Below are 6,000 nucleotides of genomic sequence, written 5' to 3'. Positions count from 1 at the left end.
GATGATTTTGTGTAATAGTATGAGTATCATTTATTGAAGATTTTTAAACTGCCAACTAACCGTTGGGCTTATGTTTCATTTTGCATATGAGGATCTTTATAACGGTCAAAAAGTTCTGTTACCTACCAAAAGAAAACAAAAACAAAAATCAGTTCTGTTACAACTTTTAAGTGGGAAACAGAGTCCTGCTATGCGGCAGCCTAGCGTCGGACATATATTAAACAAAAATAATAATAAAAAAAAATTGTTATTTATTTTTTGGTTAGTTAAATTTCTATGAGTTAATATTTAGTTTTTAATGTCACAAAACTTGATTTTGGATTCAAAACTAAAATTTAGGGGTGGAATAGGGATTGTATCACCCAAAAAGGATTTGATCATTCTAAATTTGGTGCTAATGCCTCAAATTTGGTGCTAATACCTCAAATTTAGTGCTAATACTTCAAATTTGAATTTCCTTTTAATATCTCTTTTCTTCAATTTTTTTTTTTTTGTAAAAAAAAAGCAAAATATTTGACGCTTGGCTGCTTCAATTTTGCAGCTGGAAATCTTTACTAAGATTTTTGACCTAATTTTTTTTTTTTAACATTCTTTTGGATGCCTGAAAATAGGACAGAAATTTGCTACAAACTAATATAATAAAGTGACATGTGTTCTATAGTTATTAAAAAAGCATGTGGGAGAAGCACATGTTATTAAAAAAATACGCGTTTCTTAGATGTTAAGGGACCTATGTCACATTATTAGATTGGTTGTTAGTAAATTTTTGTCTAATTTCTCTTTTAAAAATTTTGATGAGTAAATTGAAACAACTGATACTTTAGGAATGAAATTGAAACTTTACATATAATTTGGAAATCAAAATCACATTTTAACCTTTTCTTTAATATAGCAATTTGGGATGCATTCCCATTCATGGCACAACCACAAATGTTATGGACAAAACTATGGGCCACTAGAAGTCTAGAAGGCATACTTTTAGCTCCATTTGGTCCAAGAACGTGTTAAGTAACCATCCAAGCTTTTCCTTTAGTGTGGGAGCAGCCAAAAATGTCATGAACTGTGGAATAAATAAGAATCTTTGAACATAGAATTTGACTCCAATTATATGTTACAATTCAAAAAGAAAAAGAAAAAGAAAAAAAAGAAACTTCTATATTTAGAGGTAAATGAGATGGGCAAATCACAAAATGAAATGGAAGTTTTTTCTGATGAATTGGCTATGGTTTAAGTTAAATTACACATTGATTAACAATGTCATCATTTTTTAAGTTATAGTATCACATGCTTACACCACTCATTCTCTATAAATGTAACATGCATCATAGGGTGTGCAGATTTTCGAGGTTCTAACCCTTGACCTGCCATAAACACAATTTCGATTCGTGCAGGTCAGCTTCCGATGGTAGGCAAAAGGCGCAAGCGGATTCCTGTTTTGGTTTCCAACGAAAGTTAAAGGTTTTCGTTTTCGACAAAATTTTTTGTTTTTTAAAAAAGATACATAACTAATAAAACAACACCATTTTATGTTAACGACATTTTTTTAAGGGAAAACGACATTGTTTTGAACACTACGCAAACCTTAAATCACTTCTTCCCTTCTCTCTCTCTCTCTCTCTCTCCATCCTGGCCTCCTAGATAGTTATTTATGTTATTCTTCCCTACTATGCCTTCGTCCACATTCTTCACATCAACACCTCGGGTTTCTCTTCTTTATTTTTATTTTTTTCAATTTTGTCGCCCCTCCCTCCCTCCCTCTTGGGTTGTTATTTTTCTCTACTATGCCTTCGCCCACATTCTTCACATCAACGCCTCAGTTTTCACTTCTTTAATTTTTATTTATTTTATTTTATTATTATTATTATTATTATTATTATTTTTTTGAATTTTGTTGTCGTCGTCATCATCTTCTTCTAGGCTTTGCTCAATCTCTTTGCGATTCGGTGTATGGAAGTCGGTTTTCCTGTGTCTTCTTCATTCATTGAAGGTGAGAGCCATGGCGGAGATGGTTCAGGACAAGGTCAAACGATATTTCTTCGTCATATCTCTTCCGACACTTTCGCCCAACTATGCCTCCAACGTTTTGGTACTAGAGGTGGGGCAAAAATGGCTTCTGTTAGAAGAAGAGTCGGAGGTTTTCCAACTCTTTTGACCCTGGCAGAGGTGAAATGCGAAAACCCCATTTTCGACTCCGGCCACAACCTCTTATGCACATGTACCCCTAACGAAACAAAGGTAATAAGTGAGTGTTGTAGTTTACAATTTAACCCTACCACATATGATATTAATTGTAATAAATTCTATAAACGCCTAGCAATTAACCAAGTATTTTATCTATATGCTGGTACGCATCCAAACATGTCACTATATTGCATCACCATGTGGTCACATGTGGGTAAGATGGCAACTTCATTTGAAATGGGATTATCAATTGATTCAAGCAAATACTCGATTTAGTTTCACTCCATTCAAACTAAACATGTACCTCCATTGAATAAATAATAATAAAGAAAGACAAGCATCATCACGATCTTTGCTGTGTCTTTGCTCTAGCATTAACATGTCTAAATTAAGTGAAACTCTACAGTAATTTGTGAATGAATCTTTGCTTTCCCTTGAATCTTGGAGATTCTTCTTTCCTTTTCCACTAATAATATGTAATTATGGTAAAAGGAAAACACTTTTCTCCATCTTTATTGGCAAAGAGGGAGGTATCTCCCAGAAAGCCCACTCCCACCACCAAAGGCAACAACAACCCATTAGTGGTCACGCCGTCACAGGCTTGGACCTTAAGAAAAGCACTAAGAGATATTCTTTGGCAAAAGTCCGATGACTGCGACTGAAGGCCCACCACTTGCACTCCATTTGCCCTCCCGTGGCGGCGGGGGTTGGCCGCCTTTCCCCACTACCGCCTCTTCAACCACAATCAATGCAAGTTACATGAATATGCACCACTTCAGGCTATTTTTTTCTTTGTTTTGGCTGAAATGGGGAGCCCCATGACCAGCACATGCATATATATATCATTACGAAAATCTATGTTTGGTGGGCGGGCGATCTCAAGTGCTAAACTTGATGATTGTAATTTTCCTTTATATATCCATCAGCTTGTTCGTATTTGTTTAAGGGAAAGTGGCGTATCACAATATCATGCATATCTGATATCTCTATGCACATATCTGTCCTTTGCAGTGCATGGGAAACGTGCAGAAAGTAGTACTATTTCAACTACCAAGAGTACTGGAGCACTTTGTGCTGCGGCCAGAGGGATGTTAACACTCTCTGCTCATTCAATTGATGTTGTTTTAGAAACTATCACGATTCACATGTAGATTATACATCATGAGTGTAAAACTCAGTATCAAATTAATCACTTAGTTTTTATTTTTGCAATCAACTCCATGCATTATGCTTGAGTTTTCAAATGTATTCTTCAATCCACTCTTCGTCAATTTTTCTTATACAAAAGTACAATGTACGTATGAAACAAATTTTGCTAAAAAAGCAAAAAACATACCCAAAAAAAAAAAAAAAAAAAATTAACTTTTACTGACTACCCATTAGTGACGTTTTAAGTGCAAAAAATGTCACTAATGGTTGGTGACATGTCAATAGCGATGTAGGTGGCAGGTCAAAAATTATGGTGTCACTACTAGGATTTTAATGACGTGTTGATTTACCACACATCCCCGTGACATGTGAAATTCCACACGTCAACCGGTTGAGAGTGGAGAGAGCCACACCCTTCCTCTATGGGTGCGTAGGGTTGGGTACGTATCGGTTAAATCGATGATGGTACGTAGAAGTATTTTTGCCTACTAAACCGAAAAAGTCGGGTAAGTCAATTAATTAACCGACATCATACTGACAATAATAAATTTCGACCATTTCGGTTAAGTTGCTTAACTTGGTGAAGTTGATTAAATGTTGGTCGATTAAGTCGGTTAGTCATGGGCTTTTATATTGGTCCAAGCTTTTTTTATGGGCTAACATGGATTTTTTGGGCCCAAATGTTTTTTTTTTTGGCTAAACAAGTGATGCAAAAAACTGTTGAGAGCCAAGTCAATTAAGTCGGTTCAGTTAACCGATGAAATAAAAAAGCTACTGCCTACCAAACCAAATCTAACCAACATTGAAACAACCTCTTTTTTTTTTTTTTTTTTTTTTTCTTTTTTTTTTTTGAATTTTTATTTTTTAACTCCGACTATTGACTGCGGAAAGTCGATAGGCGGTCAGTAGTGCTTTGCTAGGCGGCAATCAGATATTTTGTCTACCCCTATAGGTACTGGGGCCTTCTTGCAATGGAAGGAATGTGCATGTGCACCCCACTCAGGGCCAACTCAATAGCAGGGCCAATTAGGCCACTATGGCTCTGCCAAAAGCCCCCTAATTTATAAGCCCTCCACCCAGGGACGGAACTAGAACTTCTTATAGGAAGGGGCCAAAGCATTAATGAAAAATTTATTAAAATAAGGAGGCTAAAGCATGAATGAAAAATATATTAACATTAATTAAACATTACATGAATATGTAATAGCTTTTATATGGCAAATCACCCAATTGGTTGCGTACTATTTTTTCCTTAGTTTTTTTTAAAAAATGTTTCTTGGTTCTTTGGGGTTTCATTTTTCAATTTTTTTTTTTTTTTTTTATGAACTAAAAACTACTCTAAACTATAGTTATCAAATAACAATTAGAAATTATTATAGTTTGCAATCAAATAACTATAATTAATATTCAATAATCATAATCTTTGAATTACAAGACCGCTTAGATTTAGAATTAAGCTTAGTTTACATGCATTAAGTGGTTTTGCATATATTCTATTGCGTATATATATATATGATAACATTAAGTATTAAGTAATACACAATTAATTAAATCCTAATTACAACCCACTATCTTACAAGAAAAGACCAAATGAATTAGCTATGATCATTTTTAAATTAATTTTAATATTCAACATAAAAATTTATTATATTAGATTTTAAATTAAAAATGCTTGATTTTATCTTATTGCCTTATGCCTCCGCCCGCCTTGACCCTACCCACTCTCTTGCGGGTGGTGGGTGAAAGACATATGCCTACCCCTTAGCTAGGGGAGACCACCCCCACCCCAAGTGGACAAGGTAGGGGGAGGCAACCTCACCCACCCACAATTCAACACTCCCTCTCCCCCACTCCCCCTTCTCCATCCTTATCTTTTAATTTTTAAGTTTTGCCCTTTTATTTTGTCTTGGTAATTTTTTTAGGGACATAATTGGCAAAACATTAATGGAATGATCTATTTGAAATTTGAACATAATGCATGGAGTTGATTGCAAAAGTTAGAATCTCAAGGAACAATATTCTTCGATCTTTCCTTTCTTACTCTATTTGGTCCACCACTAATCATGATTTAAAATGTCACAAGGGAAATCAATCAATTGGGTAGGTTTGTTGATCCTAGATTCCTATGGTTAAGCAAAGAAAAAAGAGAACTGGTTTTTAGTATACTCCCGTAGAACTGCTATACAACTACGAGATGTGGCAGTAAATATCAGTAATTAATTGATTTTTATTTTTACAAGTCCTTTTTAATCCAAATATTGATTTTCATTAACACATCATAATAGTTATGTGGCAGCTGTATGAAAGTCTACTAAGGGCCTGTTTGAGTGGGCGTTTGAGTGGCTTACAAGTGTGTTTAACACTCAAAAAATCTGTTTAAAGAAAAAAGTATCCGTTTGATAAAAAAATTTGAAAGTACTTTTAAGAGTCCAAAAAGTCAAAAAAATGACCAAAACGTTAAGTTTTTACCAAAAAGCGTTTTTCAATCCCAAACTTGCTCTAAATATCATTACTGAAAAAAAAAAAAAAAAAAAAAAAAAAAAATTAACACCTTTTCTCTTAATTCTCCATTTCGTCTACTTTAATGGCATTAGAATGTAACCATCATGAGCCAAGCATGCAGTACTTGAACTGGCAACCTTCAGTTCAGTGAACATGGAGTTGAGTGAT

This window comes from Corylus avellana, chromosome 7 (genome assembly GCF_965113065.1).
Source record: "Corylus avellana chromosome 7, dhCorAvel1.hap1.2, whole genome shotgun sequence".
Taxonomy (NCBI): Eukaryota; Viridiplantae; Streptophyta; class Magnoliopsida; order Fagales; family Betulaceae; genus Corylus; species Corylus avellana.
The sequence above is the reverse complement of the archived record's forward strand: the minus strand, read 5'-3'. Positions refer to the sequence as shown.